At 43.2% G+C, this 17,798-nt stretch overlaps 1 protein-coding gene across 1 annotated transcript in view; it reads right to left on the reverse strand.

The window, feature by feature from the left end:
- Nucleotides 1–2,937: 2,937 nt before the first annotated feature.
- The window catches only part of LOC125513227 (uncharacterized), a 58,622-nt gene continuing 43,761 nt past the window's right edge, over nucleotides 2,938–17,798 (reverse strand). Inside the window, exon 12 of the transcript XR_015608039.1 lies at nucleotides 2,938–2,956. The gene's annotated coding sequence lies outside the window, so the exon portion shown is untranslated. The remainder of the gene's footprint in view (nucleotides 2,957–17,798) is intronic.

The following is a 17,798-nucleotide window of genomic DNA, read 5'->3' on the forward strand; positions in this document are numbered from 1 at the left end:
CCTGAACCGGAGCTGCTGCCTTCATAACCCGGCCCATGAAAACCACCTCCTGAACTGTCGGGCGGGCCATTATCGTATTGAAACATATTGGAGTTCTTGAACTCTCGCATGATGAAACAATCCTTCCAAACATGTGAAGCTGGCCTCTCCTTCGATCCATGCTTTGGACAAGGTTGATTTAACAGGCGTTCCAAATTGGGGCCTGAACCTCCACCCCTCTGGGGCGGTTTGCCCTTACGGCGCTGACCGTTGTCCTGAGCATTGGTGTTAGCCACAAAGTACAAATTATTGTCTGCCTTGCACTTACCATTATTCCCATGACCTGCCAGATTGTGCTGCTGCCCCTTGGTATTGCCATTCTTTTTCCCCTTCCCCGGTTTGTCATCCTCAAACTCAGGGTCTTTGATACTATCTGAATCGGCATATTTCACCAAAGCAGCCATAAGGGTTGACATGTCATTGCAATGACGTTTGAGCCTCCCTAGCTTCAGTTTCAATGGCATAAACCGGCAATTACCCTCCAACGTCAAAACCGCTGTGTCCGCGTTGATATGGTCCGACGAATGCAGAATAGCTGAGACTCGCTTCACCCAATGAGTTGTAGACTCCCCATCCTCTTGAACACAAGCGGCCAGGTCCACAATCGACATAGGCTGCTTACAAGTATCTTTAAAATTCTGGATGAATCGGTGTTTTAACTCCGCCCATGACCCGACAGAATTAGCCGGTAAGCTCTTTAACCAAGTACGAGTTGTCCCCTCCAACATCATGGTGAAGTATTTAGCGCACACCGCTTCATCCACATCCAGCATCTCCATTGCCATCTCATAACTCTCAACCCATGACTCTGGTTGCAAATCGGCGGTGTAATTGGGCACCTTACGAGGGCCTTTAAAATCCTTGGGCAGTCACACATTACGTAATGCAGGGGTAAGACACGGCACCCCTAAAGAACTGAAGACCATGCCTGGCTCCACTGAAGCGGTAGGACGAACCGGAGTAGGTTGACGAGCTGCGTGCTGAGCTGCTAACTCGGCTTCTCGACGTGCACGACCATGATCCACCACATCCTGCGCATTGGCACCACCACCTGTCGGGTTATGCCCTCGCGGCGAGTTACGGTGACGTGCACTGCTTGATACGGCCGACTCATCCTCAACGTGCCTGCTGTAGCTCCGACTCGGACGGGGGGTGGAATGAATCCTCTCGCGACTATGTGAATAAGCCTGCTACTAGTTTAAAGATGTTTGAAGGAGCTCTCTGGCCCGTCGTGTCTCAATCGCCAATGGTGACTCGCCGTCCATTGGGAGGGCCACCAATCGTGAAGCGGCGGCCACAATGTTATCCAACGGGTTGGAGTAATGCCCCGGAGGCGTCGGAACATACTGTGGCACAATGTTGTTCTGATGAGGGGGGTTCATCATGCGCGGCTGAACCGTCACTCCTGTTCCCAGTGCCTCAGTCCGGTTTCCCACCGGCTGGTTACTGGTTCCTGCTCCTGGCGTGTTGAAGAGATTTCTTGGCTCATAACCCGGCGGGAGGTGCGACCGGTATCTCCTCCTCATGACATGATCCGAGGCACTCTGATCCAGCCTAAGCCGGTAGGCCTGAGCTTCCAACTCGGCCCATTGTGTAGCCATCCTGGCGTTCTCTGCTGCCAGGTCCGCTTTAGCCTGAGTTATCTGATCCTTCACCTTTGCGATCTCCGCATTGTGCTGATATCGGGTTGTGGCGTCCACTTCTGCTGCCATCAATGTTGCCAAAGCGTCGAACAAATCAGACAGAACCTGAGCCGGAGGCGGCGCAGAGCCCCCTACTCCTGCTGGCGTTGCTGTTGCTGAACCGAAGAGCATTTCCGCGGCGGTAGAAGAGTGCTGCGCTGGTTGTGTACCGGCCATGAAGACCGCGACCCGGTTTGGCAGATCGAGGGGGCCCGGAATACTGTTGCCATCAGAACCTCCACTAATCCGGCCGTCCTGCAGCTGATACAGTGACTCGGTCTCTCCGGTTGAAGACTCGTCATCAGAACAGACAACGGTTTCCCCATCAGATGCCGGTCCATCCTCATATTCCGCTCCATGGATGACACCTACGACACATGCCTTGCTATGGGCTAAACCGGGTCAGGGCTTGCGCGCTGAGCCGTCTTGATGATGTCGGTGCAGGTGTCCGGCTCAGGGCCCGGTTCGCCGATCTTGCCGATGAAGACGTGAATTCTGCCAAAGGGGACCCGGTACCCGTATTCAATTGAACCGGCCTCGGGGCCCCATCCCGCGTCGTCGATGTAGATCTTGCCGTGACAACTCCTCGTCATCCGGCCCACAGAGTATCCTTTGAGTCCTTCGAAGCTGCCCTTCAAGAACTCGGAACAATCGTGTGATAGCCCCATGGTGGGCGCCAACTGTCGTGGTTTTGTCACGGGAGATGTCCTCGTGAAAGGACTTAGTCGCCATCGCTACGGGTTAGCTTAAAGGGGTTAAACCGGACAAGGGACACGAGGGTTTTTATACTAGTTCGGCCCCTTCGATGAAGGTAAAAGCCTACGTCTAGTTGTGTTGGTATTGCTAGGGTTTCGATGACCAGGGAGCGAATCCGCTTTGCTTAGCTCTCGAGTTCTTGTGTGTTGTCCCTAAACCGCTGTCGGGTCGTCCCTTTATATACATAGGTTGATGCCCGCTGGTTTACAGAGTCCCGAGGCCGGATCGTAAACGTGTCCGGCTCGGTCTCTACTCCTTTTAACTTACAATACAAGTTACATGAGAGAACCGGTTTACATCTACAGGCCTTAACTCGCCTTTGGGCCTTGGGCCTTCGTAAAGCGCCACCATCCTTACGTCTTCATGGGCTTCTAATCTTCCTAGAGTTAATCCGGCTACTCCTGGACGGTTTACGTCCAGTACAAGCCGAGGGATGAAGCTAACCTCGGCGGAAAATGGTGGCCACTCCCGTTGTTGTCCTGCGTAAGTAGTGGAAAGGCATGATAAGCACATCAATCTTAACATCAAACACATATAGCAAAGGTAAACAACATCACCTCCAAATGATAGATTGAATGTATTGGTTTCAGCATGTTGTTAAAGCAGATATAAAATGGAAGGCAATGTTATAGACATCAGGCTTAATAACCATCAAATATTGCAATTCAAACTGGTATTGTTGAAAATGAATAGAACGTAGGTAACTGATACGTCTCCAACGTATCTATAATTTTTGATTGTTCCATGCTATTATATTATTCATCTAGGATGTTTTATATGCATTTATATGCTATTTTATATGATTTTTGGGACTAACCTATTAACCTAGAGCCCAGTGCCAGTTTCTGTTTTTTCCTTGTTTTTGAGTTTTACAGAAAAGGAACACCAAACGGAGTCCAATTGATATGCCAATTTTTGATGATTTTTATGGACCAAAAGAAGCCCCCGAAATAAAAGAGTTGGTCCAGAAGAGTCCCGAGCCATCCATGAGGGTGGAGGGCGCACCCTACCCCCTGGGCTCGCCCCTATCTCGTGGATGACTCAGAGACCCCCCTGACATGAGACCGACGCCAAAATTCCTATAAATACAGAAACCCCCGAAAAGAAACCTAGATCGGGAGTTCCGCTGCCGCAAGCCTCTGTAACCACAAAAAACCAATCGAGACCTTGTTCCGGCACCCTGCCGGAGGGGGATCCATCACCTGTGGCCATCTTCATCATCCCGGCGCTCTCCATGACGAGAAGGGAGTAGTTCACCCTCGGAGCTTAGGGTATGTACCAGTAGCTATGTGTTTGATCTCTCTCTCTCTTGTGTTCTTGATATGGTACGATCTTGATGTACCGCGAGCTTTGCTATTATAGTTGGAACTTATGATGATCCAAAAAAGTTGAGCTCGGCTCAACAAAGTGACGCCGTGTCTAGCGCAGGTCGGCAGCCGTGAAGTAATATTGCCGGACTGGTTTGACACCAGCATGATGTCGAAGATCATGTTCAAAAGATCTTAAAGTTAGTGGGATGTGTTCGGGAACAAAACACAATACCCCATACAAAACTTCCTTCAAAAGGGATGTCCGAAACCCCGTTCATAAAAAAGATGAACTCGGGTCGGATTCGTTTTCGCGCAGAAAATAGATCCGAAAAATGATGCACTAATCGGAAGGTTCCCGGAGTTTGGACGGTCGGATCGAGCTGAAATTTTGAGAGGCGGTAGATATAGGAATTCCGCAGCCGATCAACGGTTGGATCTTCCAAAGGACGTCCGAGCTAGAAGCTGGACACCATGCCCTAAAATCATCCAGATTCCCATCCAGATTTGACACGGCTCCGGTATATCGTGGATTGCCAGAGATTCGTCCATCGGAACTCGACGAAATTTTCCAGGGTTGTTGTAAACTCAATTCCGCACAATTCCACCAAAGAAATCATCAAAGCGATACTCGAGGAGGTGGTGGCGGCAGATACGAGTTCGCTGTCCAAAAAAACAGCACGGTCGCTTGAGGGCAATGTTGACGTTGAGCCCCCGAGCTCCATAGATGATTCCTCCGTGATCTTGCTAGAGATCAGAGTTGATGTTTGATGAAGGCCCTCGTCCGAACATGGTGATCTGAACACGGGGCGCAATTCTTGGTCGAACCAAGGTGACCAGTCGAGCTGGTGACGAAGATGCCGAAGTCGCAGTTGATCTACAGGCGAGCCATCGATCCTTTTGTCGATCACACATCGGAACTCTCAATGAAAGCACCAATGTCGGTGTCAAAACCGGCGAATCTCGGGTAGGGGTCCCGAACTGTGCATCTAGGAAGGATGGTAACAGGAGGCAAGGGATACGAAGTTTTACCCAGGTTCGGGCCCTCTTGATGGAGGTAAAACCCTACGTCCTGCTTGATTAATATTGATGATATGGGTAGTACAAGAGTAGATCTACCACGAGATCGGAGAGGCTAAACCCTAGAAGCTAGTCTATGGTATGATTGTTATTGTGTATGATCTATCGACTAGCCTGGCCCTGGTTTATATAATGCACCAGAGGCCTAGGTTAACAAGAGTCCTAGCCGAATACGCCGGTGGGGAGAAGTCCTTATTTTGATCGCCAAGTCTTGTGGAATCTTCCTTGTATGCGACAGCTGTCCGAACTGGCCCATGAGTATACGGCCACGGGGGTCCTCGGCCCAATCTATCAGATCGGGAGATGACGTGTTGAGTACCCCCTAGTCCAGGACACTGTCATTGAGGGATTCTTATATGATCTAATTATGTTATCCTTGTTGAGAGAACTTGCACTAGTGAAAGTATGAACCCTAGGCCTTGTTTCAACGCATTGCAATACCGTTTTCGCTCACTTTTATCATTAGTTACCTTGCTGTTTTTATATTTTCAGATTACAAAAAACTATATCTACCATCCATATTGCACTTGTATCACCATCTCTTCGCCGAACTAGTGCACCTATACAATTTACCATTGTATTTGGTGTGTTGGGGAAACAAGAGACTGTTTGTTATTTGGTCGTAGGGTTGTTTGAGAGAGACCATATTCATCCTACGCCTCCCACGGATTGATAAACCTTAGGTCATCCACTTGACGGAAATTTGCTACTGTCCTACAAACCTCTGCACTTGGAGGCATAACAACGTCTACAAGAAGAAGGTTGTGTAGTAGACATCAAGCTCTTTTCTGGCGCCGTTGCCGGGGAGGTTAGCGCTTGAAGGTATATCTTTAGATCTTGCAATCGAATCTTTTTTTCTTCTTTTATCACCAGTTTAGTCTATAAAAGAAAACTACAAAAAATGGAATTGAGGTTGCCTCATATGCTTCATCTTTTTAATATCTTTCGTGAAAATAAGGATTCTGATAATTGTGCCAAAGTGTTAGAAGAAGAATACATTAAAATGTTTGGCACTAAATCTTTGAATGATGAGGATGATTGCAATGTTGTTAGTATGAACTCTTTGAATATCCATAGTACTAATGATGATTGCACTGTTCATGATGAAAATGTCTCTTATAAGCATGCCAATTTTTGTGGAGTGCATAGAGTTTGCAAGTACACACCAAATAGGGAAGATAGATTTTGCAAGAGGCATAAATATTTAGAAACTAAATGGTTGCAAGAAAGGCTAGATGTTTGTGCTGAAAATTTAAATTTTCTTAGCCATACTTGTGAACTTTGCAATGAACATGGTCATTTAAATATCCAATGCAAATTGCTTCATGATCGAATCGTGTCCACAAATTGTGATGACTTGATTTCCCTTGCGCATCATAATGAACTTAGTTTGCTTGTGGGTTATGAAGAAATGAAACGTATAGCTAAGGATATTCCAGAATTTTCCCTTGATAAAGTTCTTGATTTTGATCTAGAGGAAATTTATATGTATTGTGCAGTGAATTGCATTGAAAATCCTTATATTGCCAATTACATAAAGACAAGAAAAGAAATAGAAGATGAAGAGAATACTAATGAAAGGGAAGAGATTTCGCAATATCCTCCTATTCTTTCTTATGATGAATCAGGTAACAAGGAGGAGCCTTCTATTTAACCAATCTCATTAATAAGGAGCTCAAAAAAGAGGATTAAACCCATACTTAATGTGAAGAAGAAAAATAAAAGACGGAGAAGCAAAGGTAAAAAGGTATCCCTCCCAAATGATGTTGCTCCTATTACTCATTATGATGATGATAATTGCTATACTATTGGTGCTATCCATACTATTAATGATGAGAGTGATTATGCTTATGATATGGAAAGGCCCAAACTTGGGGGTGCTATATTTGATGAGAATGACATGTTTGAGAATTTATTTGCTGCAATTAATGTTTGTCCCAAGCTTGGGGATGCTATGTTTAATGAAGATGATATTTTTAGTCTCCCAAGTCTTGATGAGCAAATTTATTATGATGATAGCATGCCTCCTATTTATGATGATTATATTGATGAAAGTGGGTTTGGAAGAGTGTCAACTTTAGGAAATAATGATCCCACTGTTTTGGAGGATGTTGAATCTTATTGATAATTATAAAAGTGGATTTGGAGAGGTCATGACTTTATTTAGTAATGATTCCACTATCTTGGAAGAGGTTTCAATTGATTATAATGAGAACAAAGTTGCTACTTATGATGATCATTGTGATGATACTTATGTTATAAAAAGTAGTGATGATTATATTTACAAAACTTGTCATGATGATTACCCTTTTCCTAAACGTTACTCTTTTAATGTGGAAACAATTTATAGTATTAGAGTTTCTTATGATACTCCCACTATTCCTAATGAGAAGAATTTTGCTTATGTGGAGAGTAATAAAAATTCTATGCTTGTGGCTCATGAAAAGAATGCTTTATGTGATAGTTATAGTATTGAATTCATTCATGATGATTCTGAAAATTATTATGATGGAGGAATATATGCTTGTAGGAATTGCAATAATATCACGTTTCCTCTCTATGTGCTTAAAATCTTGAAGTTATGCTTGTTTTGCTTTCCTATGCTAGTTGATTCTTGTTCCCATATATTGTTTGCTCACAAAATCCCTATGCATGGGAAGTGGGTTAGACTTAAATGTGCTAGTCATATTATTCATGATGCTCTCTTTATGTTTCAATTCTTATCTTTTATGTGAGAATCATTGAAATCATCATGCCTAGCTACGGGCGTTAAACGATAGCGTTTGTTGGGAGGCAACCCAATTTTATTTTTGTTCTTTGCTTTTTGTTCCTGTTTAGTAATGAATAATTCATCTAGATTCTGTTATGATTGTGTTTTTTATGTTTTAATTAGTGTTTGTGCCAAGTAAAGCCTTTAGGATCTTCTTGGGTGATTGTTGTTTGATCTTGCTGATAAAAACAGAAAGTATGCGCTCATGAAAATAATTATCATATTTTTACCAGAGAGCAATAAAATACCAATTCCAACTGCAGTAGATCAATATACTTTTTATCCTGGTCGTCCTAATCTTTCAGAATTTTTTGAGTTACATAAGTATTCGAGAGTTACAGATTGCTATAGACTGTTCTGTTTTTGACAGATTCTGTTATCTATGTGTTGTTTGCTTATTTTGATGAATCTATGAGTAGTATCGGAGGGTATGAACCATAGAGAAGTTGGAATACAATAGATATTACACCAATATGAATTTATAATAAGTTCACAATAGTACCAAAAGTGGTGATTTATTTTCTTATACTAACGGAGCTTACGAGTTTTTTGTTGAGTTTTGTGTTGTGAAGTTTTCAAGTTTTGGGTAAAGATTCGATGGACTATGGAATAAGAAGTGGCAAGAGCCCAAGTTTGGGGATTCCCAAGGAACCCCAAGGTAATATTCAAGGACTACCAAGAGCCTAAGCTTGGGGATGCCCCGAATGGCATCCCCTCTTTCGTCTTCGTTCATCAGTAACTTTACTTTGAGCTATATTTTTATTCACCACATGATATGTGTTTTGCTTGGAGCGTCATTTTATTTTATTTTTTTTGCTTTCTGTTTGAATAATATCCCAAGATCTGAAATTCTTAAATGTTGGAGAGTCTTCACATAGTTACATAATTATTCAACTACTCATTGATCTTCACTTATATCTTTTGGAGTAGTTTATCATTTGCTCTAGTGCTTTACTTATATCTTTTTAGAGCACGACGATAGTTTTATTTTGAAGAAATTTTTGAACTCTAATGCTTCACTTATATCATTTTGAGAGTCTTTTAGAAAATCATGGTAATTTGCTTTGGTTAAGAATTTAGTCCTAATATGATGGGCATCCAAGAGGGATATAATAAAAACTTTCATATGAAGTGCATTGAATACTATGTGAAGTTTGATTCCTTATGATTGTTTTGAGATATGGGGATGGTGATATTAGAGTAATGCTAGTTGAGTAGTTGTGAATTTGAAAAATACTTGTCTTAAGGTTTGCAAGTCCCGTAGCATGCACGTATGGTAACCGTTGTGTAACAAATTTGAAGCATGAGGTGTTTCTTTGATTGTCTTCCTTATCAGTGGCGGCCGGGGATGAGCGATGGTCTTTTCCTACCAATCTATCCCCCTAGGAGCATGCACGTAGTGCTTGGTCTTGATGACTTGTAGATTTTTGCAATAAGTATGTGAGTTCTTTCTGACTAATGTTGAGTCCATGGATTATACGCACTCTCACCCTTCCACCATTGCTAGCCTCTCTAGTACCGCGCAACTTTCGCTGGTACCATAAACCCACCATTTACCTTCCTCAAAACAACCACCATACCTACCTATTATGGCATTTCCATAGCCATTCCGAGATATATTGCTATGTAACTTTCCACCGATCCATTTATTATGACACGCTCCATCATTGTCATATTTCCTTGCCTGATCATGTAGTTGACATCGCATTTGTGGCAAAGCCACCATTCATAATTTTTTCATACATGTCACTCTTGATTCATTGCACATCCGGTACAACGTCGGAGGCACTCATATAGAGTCATATTTTGTTCTAAGTATCGAGTTGTAATATTTGAGTTGTAAATAAATAGAAGTGTGATGATCATCATTATTAGAGAATTGTCCTGTGTGAGGAAAAAAAAGAGGCCAAAGAAGCCAATGAAAAAAAGGAGGCCAAAGAAGCCAAACCAAAAAAGGAGAGAAAAAGAGAGAAGGGACAATGCTACTATCCTTTTTTCACACTTGTGCTTCAAAGTAGCACCATGATCTTCATGATAGAGAGTCTCTTATTTTGTCACTTTCATATACTAGTGGTAATTTTCGTTATAGAACTTGGCTTGTATATTCCAATAATGGGCTTCCTCAAAATGCCCTAGATCTTCGTGAGCAAGCAAGTTGGATGCACACCCACTTAGTTTCTTTTGTTGAGATTTCATACATTTATAGCTCTAGTGCATCCGTTGCATGGCAATCCCTACTCACTCACATTGATATCTATTGATGGACATCTACATACCCCATTAATATGCCTAGTTGATGTGAGACCATCTTCCTCCTTTTTGTCTTCTCCACAACCACCATTCTATTCCACCTATAGTGCTATGTCCATGGCTCACGGTCATGTATTGCATGAAAGTTGAAAAAGTTTGAGAATACTAAAGTATGAAACAATTGCTTGGCTTGTCATGAGGGTTGTGCATGATTTGAATATTTTGTGTGACGAAGATGGAGCATAGCCAAACTATATGATTTTGTAGGGATGAACTTTCTTTGGCCATGTTATTTTGAGAAGACATGATTACTTTGTTAGTATGCTTGAAGTATTATTATTTGTATGTTAATATTAAACTTTTGTTTTGAATCTTTCGGATCTGGATATTCTTGCCACAATAAAGAGAATTACATGGATAAATATGTTAGGTAGCATTCCACATCAAAAATTCTGTTTTTATCATTTACCTACTCGAGGACGAGCAGGAATTAAGCTTGGGGATGCTTGATACGTCTCCAACGTATCTATAAATTTTGATTGTTCCATGCTATTATATTATTCATCTAGGATGTTTTATATGCATTTATATGCTATTTTATATGATTTTTGGGACTAACCTATTAACCTAGAGCCCAGTGCCAGTTTCTATTTTCCCTTGTTTTTGAGTTTTACAGAAAAGGAATACCAAATGGAGTCCACTTGATCTGCCAATTTTTGATGGACCAAAAGAAGCCCCCAAAGTAAAAGAGTTGGGCTAGAAGAGTCCCGAGCCATCCACGAGGGTGGAGGGCATGCCCTACCCCCTAGGCTCGTCCCCCTATCTCGTGGATGACTCGGAGACCCCCTGACGTGAGACAGATGCCAAAAATTCCTATAAATACAGAAACCCCAGAAAAGAAACCTAGATCGGGAGTTCCGCCGCCGCAAGCCTCTATAGCCACCAAAAACCAATCGGGGCCCTATTCCGGCACCCTGCCAGAGGGGGGATCCATCACCGGTGTCCATCTTCATCATCCCAGCGCTCTCCATGATGAGAAGGGAGTAGTTCACCCTCGGGGCTGAGGGTATGTACCAGTAGGTATGTGTTTGATCTCTCTCTCTCTCTCGTGTTCTTGATATGGCATGATATTGATGTACCCCGAGCTTTGCTATTATAGTTGGATCTTATGATGTTTCTCCCCCTCTACCTCCTTGTGATGAATTGAGTTTTCCCTTTGAAGTTATCTTATCAGATTTAGTCTTTTAAGGATTTGAGAACACTTGATGTATGTCTTGCATGTGCTTATCTGTGGTGACAATGGGATATTCACGTGATCCACTTGATGTTTGTTTTGGTGATCAACTTGTGATTTATGTGACCTTGTGAACTTATGCATAGGGGTTGGCACATGTTTTCGTCTTGACTCTCCGGTAGAAACTTTGGGGCACTCTTTGAAGTTCTTTGTGTTGGTTGAATAGATGAATCTGAAATTGTGTGATGCGTATCGTATAATCATACCCGCGGATACTTGAGATGACATTGGAGTATCTAGGTGACATTAGGGTTTTGGTTGATTTGTGTCTTAAGGTGTTATTTTACTACGAACTCTAGGGCTGTTTGTGACACTTATAGGAATAGCCCAATGGATTGATCAGAAAGAATAACTTTGAGGTGGTTTCGTACCCTACAATAATCTCTTCATTTGTTCTCCACTATTAGTGACTTTGGAGTGACTCTTTGTTGCATGTTGAGGGATTCTTATATGATCTAATTATGTTATCCTTGTTGAGAGAACTTGAACTAGTGAAAGTATGAACCCTAGGCCTTGTTTCAACGCATTGCAATGCCATTTTCGCTCACTTTTATCATTAGTTACCTTGCTGTTTTTATATTTTCAGATTACAAAAACCTATATCAACCATTCATATTGCACTTGTATCACCATCTCTTCGCCGAACTAGTGCACCTAGACGATTTACCGTTGTATTGAGTGTGTTGGGGACACAAGAGACTCTTTGTTATCTGGTTGCAGGGTTGTTTGAGAGAGATCATCTTCATCCTACGCCTCCCACAGATTGATAAAACTTAGGTCATCCACTTGAGGGAAATTTGCTACTGTCCTACAAACCTCTGCACTTGGAGGCCCAACAACGTCTACAAGAAGAAGGTTGTCTAGTAGACATCAGTAATGCTTAAACATCACACTGGATAAGTGTGTAAAACTGAAATAAAGGGCATGTGTTAACTACACCAGGAATAACTGGAACCAAACATAGCCGTTCAAATATAGACTTTCACATAATGAACAACGCATTGTGAATGACTGAAATAAACAAGGCATAAATGACCAGTATAACAACCAAATATAGCCATTGAAAACTGGACAGAGTCTCACTGCAACCAAGCTAACAAGCAAATACAGATAAACAGGGCATATGCTTGAAAACTGGACGAATGCTTACTGCAACCAACCTAACAAGCAGATAAAGATAAACAAGACATCTGCTTGATAACTGGACAAATGCTAAAAAAGCAACCTAACAACCAAATACAGATAAACAAGGCATCTGCTTGATAACTGGACAAATGCTCACTACAACCAAACTAAGAACCAAATACAGATAAACAAGGCATCTGCTCGATAACTGAAAAAATGTTCACTCCAACCAACCTAACAACCAAATATAGACTCCCGCAAAAAAACAACCAAATATAGACAAACAAGGTATCTACTCACTATAAACAACCAAATATAGCCATTCGTGAAACAGAAGTGGACAGTTCATACTTAAACATCACATAGACCTATTGGACAATACATTTTTGCATAACTGAAATAATTAAACACAACACAGTTAAAGCACCACATGGAAAATGCTACTACAACAAAGGGTACGGGTTGGTAAGCTAGAAAAGGTAAGATTTGCTGATAGAATGTTGCCTCACATTTCATGGATAGGATCCTTCCAGTTGGAAGAGCATAGACCCATGGTGCGCTCTCTGATGTCACAGATGGGCTGTTTCACCTTGGAAGCACCTTCGTGGGTGCCCTCCTCATGGTCGTGGTCGATGAGATCTGACTTGGCAATTGAGGATCCCAAGCCGCCACCGTAGAACGTATCCTTCAGAAATGACAAAATGGGCTCGATGGCGTATAAAGATCGCAAATCCTTGACCGCTTAGCGAAGGAGATCAGCAGTAGGGTTGTCGAAGAGATCGACGGCGGTTGAACCAGAGGGGTTGGGGATGGACCACTTAACCTATGACATGGCCCGCGTGAAGCCGTCGGTGTGGACGAGCTTGATGTCGTAGCCAGCTTTCCCAAGATACAGTAATACGCTAGCCCGCTGATATGAAGCCTTCGACATGGCAACGTAGTCAATGTCTTCATCGGCTTCCGCGGTGACGTGTTGCTCCGGGATCGACAGGTCAGGGAGAATGGCGGCCACCTCGCCAACGTCCGCCGGAGAGGCCATGATAAACCTCTTCTTGGCCGAACGCTCGTCGGGCTCCCCGGGATACGTGGTCGGGCTTAGGCTATGACATTCTGGAGCAGGGGATGTGGATCTGGCGGGGAGGGACACCGCAGGCCTCATCTAAAAACTTAGGGGGAGTGGGGCGACGGTATGGGAATCGCTGGGTAACCTTAACTTTATTATCTAAGCTAGGAGGAACGGGCAGACCGGCAGGTTGGCGGTGGCGCCGATGGCCGCCGCGAGCTAGGGTTCGAGGGGGGAGGGGGTGGGTGGGGGACTGTGGAGGGGGTGGGGTTGGTGTTTGAGGATACGCCGCGGCTACTGAAAATTTTAGTAATGGTGGGTGGAGATGGTGGTGGATGAGGGAGGGCGACGGTTCAAATGCCTCGACTACTGCAATTTTACTATAAGGTCGGTGCTGGAGGAGTATGGGCGACGGTTGAAGTACGGCGGCTACTAAAATTTGGGTAAAGGAATTGATGTGGGGCGGGAATGCCCAAGATTGCGCACGGTCCAATAACAATAAGCATGTATGATAATAAGGAAAAGTGGCGTGGACCCGCCGATTTTTGCAATGCTCAAGGCGGGTAGTTTGTTTTTTATATTTCTAGATAGCTGGTCTATCGCACATGGTTGGTCCTAATTTCCAAATAAACTTACCCGCCTTTAGCTTGCACAAGTGGTAGTTTTACAGCGCACTTGCATCACACACGGTTAAGCTAGTACCTCCATCCTTTGCTCGCGCTTGCGCGGTCGTGGTGATTTCAGCGCACTTGAGTGGCACACGGTTGAGCCAGTACCTCCACCTTAATTTGCTCGCGCTTGCGTGGTCGTGGTAATTTCAGCGCACTTGCATCGCACACGGTTGAGCCAGTACCTCCACCTTAATTTTCTCGCGCTTGCGCAGGCATGGTGATTCACATCGCACTTGTATCACACACGGTTAAGATATTATACCCCGTGTCCGTTGAGGGTCATCAGAGTATTTGCAGCAAAAATTAACGTTAGAGAGGGTCAAAAGACAGCCACACCAACACGTGGCCCAAATATATATGAGTGAAAAGGGTGGTCTGTGATGTTCAAAATTCCAATGCACAACTTTGACCCCGCGGGCCCACGGTTGGGCACGTCGTTGAAGATCGATGAGAGGGGCCAGAAGTCAAGAACCACCTGAAAGTGGCCAAATATATGTACGAATATTGGGGATGTTTAAAACTTTAAATACACAATGCATAACTTCGGTGGCACCTGCCTCGCAAACCCGAAAGCACCCTAACAACCACCTAGCTAGGATATATATATATATATAATGACATAATGTTGTACCTAGCTAGGATGCTTGGCCCACCACCTCCCACTTCGTGTCAGCGGGACGGATGCACGTAATGATCGGTACTTTGGTCAAACATGTGTGTCGCCATGACCTACCATAAGACGGACCAATGAATCTATCATTTGGTCAAATGGCAGTTGTTGTTGTCGATAAACCGCTTGGGCCAATAGATTGAACCATCATAAAAATCGCACGAGAGGGACCACAAAACCAGCACCTCTTACATGCGGCCCAAAATGATGTACGTTGGGAAGGGGAGATGTGTGTTTTCAATATAGAATAATGTACAATTTAGATGTGGTGCCTACCTCTCGATACAGACAACAACCATGAAGGCAAGGTAGTTAAGGACGAGATACGCAGGGTTTGATGTAGGTCGAACCCAGCAATCCGAGCATCTGGGAGGGAATCCTGACAACGCATGAGCTCAAGCTTTGGTTGACCGACATTTGATGGTGACCAGCCCTAACACGAACTAGGAGGAATCCATTCATGGCCAACACATACCCCTCATTATCGGTCAAAGGGATGATATATATACACCCGGGGAGCCCACCGATATCCGTGTCGTCACAAAAAACAGCACAAGGGAGACGTGGTCGATCAGAAGACCTCATATACACTGCATGCAGCCCGAAAATATGTATGGGTACGATGGTGTATGATGTGTTTAAATCCCAAATGCACAACTTCGATGGGCCACCAACTACATTACAAACCGAACACCGTACCCGACTCCAAGCCTGGTTCAATACGTATGATGTTAGTTTCCCAACTTCGAGGCGGCGGCGGGGGGGGGGGTCCTCCCACGCATGCGCTCAAACTTTATTTTGTCTAGCATCGGACACACCTATATATATATATCTATACATCTATACACCTATATAGTGTGCGAATAACTTTGAAAGTTGCTCGTTGGATGAAGCCAATCTGACGGTACAGAGATGGAAAATCCGAGCACTACTGGCCGTTGGATATCATCTACATTCCACCAGATTTTGCCGCATGTACAATCTAGAAGACTCCATGGTTGAACTTAAGCATAATGCACAACCTCAAAACACAAGCACTTCTCCTTTGTTCTCTAGAATCTTCCATATCTTAATTGCCCAAACTTTTTTTCTAAATGAATTGTCACTTTTTGTTTTTACCTTTCTAATGCACAATTCCATGAATCTTAAAATAGATTTTTTTTATAAAACTAATTGATTTTGGATGAGATGAACTATAAGAATTAAACGAACATCTACATCATGCATATCTGGGAGAAGAGGCGGGAAACCGATGAGAGGAGTGGCGAGAAACAGTAGCCTGTGTTGAATGAAAACCTAGTAGAGAAGGAAGCGTGAGCTACACGATGCATGCGCATAGTGCTTATCCATGTACTGCATGTGCTGTCGAAAGGGCTCAGGGTTGCCGTTCGATCTGGGAGCATCCAATGGCGCACATGTACGATCCGTGGGGTTTGGGTTCTGGCCAGTCAGAACGCATGACTCAGACTGCACGTGCAGCGGTGGGGCGGGATATCATACGGAAACCAACATTCGGTGGAAACAGGTGAAAACCACGAGAAAAAGATGTTTTGAAGTTTAAAAAAAATGAAAAAATGCGGGATGTTAAGAGGATGATGTTTTATTGCCACACAAAATTTCAAGTTGAAACACATTACGAGATGTGAGCTATGAAAAAGAAAAAAAACAGTGTTGAAAGGTGCCCAATAGTAATGTCACTATTCAGGGCTGAATTTGTCTTTTTCATAGCTCACATGTCGTAATGTTTTTCAACTCGAAATTTTGTGTCACAATAAAACATCACCTTCTTAACATCCCACATTTTTTTCATATTTTTATGAAACTTTAAAATATGGTTTCCACAAAGTTTTCATTGAATATCGGCTTTTGTGAGTGAACCGTGTGCTATTTGAAAACATTTTGTGAGAAGAATCTCGATTTTTAAATCCCCGCAAATCCAAAACTAAGCCAGAAATCGTGAAACCTGCCATGGTGTCATGACATGGTACTTATATGTCGAGGAATTTTTTTCGTCCATTGTGGTGCAAGTTTTATTACAAGCCTCTTACAAACCAGAGCTTCTCTCAAAGAAGCCTCATGGTTCCGATAGGGAAATGTGCCCCCCTTGTGGGCGAAACGTAATCATTGCCTCTGTTTGCCTTGTATTTTCTTCTATGGGCAACATGGAACGACAGGATATCCGTGTTGAAATTTAAACTTATTCAGGGTTCGTTTGGCCTTTTTATACACTAGTTGAGTTTTCTAGGCATTTAATGTCCATAATTCAAATCTGAACTACAAATACATGCTCCAGTTCACCAAAATGGCTAGAAAATTTATACATGTGTCCTTAGGTGCATGTTTAGGTCCCATGCTAGGAATGGGAACGAATTACAACCATACCGGTGTCATGGCTCATCCTCAAACATTTCAAATCTCGGTTTTAAGTCCCCATAAATCCTAAACTCACTAGAAAGTCATCAAAGGTGGCATGGTGTCACATCATGGCACATATATGTCATGGTAAAAACATTGTCCAATTTGGGCCAAGCTTTATTACAAACCTCTTACAAAAACTGGAGCTTCTCTCAAATAAGCCTCGTGGTTCCGATAGGGAAACATGTTCCCCTTGTGGGCGAAACGTAATCACCGCCTCTTTTCGCCTTGTATTTTCTTCCATAGGCAACATGGAACGACATGATATCCGTGCTGAAATTTAAACTTATTCAAGGTTCGTTTGGCCTTTTTATACACTAATTGAGTTTCCAAGGCATTTAATGTCCATAATTCAAATGTAAACTACAAATACATGCTCTAGTTCACCAAAATGGCCAGAAAAATTATACATGTGCCCTTGGGTGCATGTTTAGGTCTCATGCAAGGAATGGGAACGAATTACAACCGTACCGTTGTCCTGGCTCGTCCTCAAACATTTCGAATCTCAGTTTTTAAGTCCCCATAAATCCTAAACTCACCAGAAAGTCATCAAAGGTGGCATGGTGTCACGTCATGGCACATATATGTCGTGGTAAAAACATTGCCAATTTGGGCCAAGCTCTATTACAAACCTCTTACAAACCGGAGCCTGTCGCAGGAACCCTCGTGGTTTCGA

This window comes from Triticum urartu, chromosome 6A (genome assembly GCF_056163025.1).
Source record: "Triticum urartu cultivar PI428250 chromosome 6A, HENAU_Tu73, whole genome shotgun sequence".
Taxonomy (NCBI): domain Eukaryota; kingdom Viridiplantae; phylum Streptophyta; class Magnoliopsida; order Poales; family Poaceae; genus Triticum; species Triticum urartu.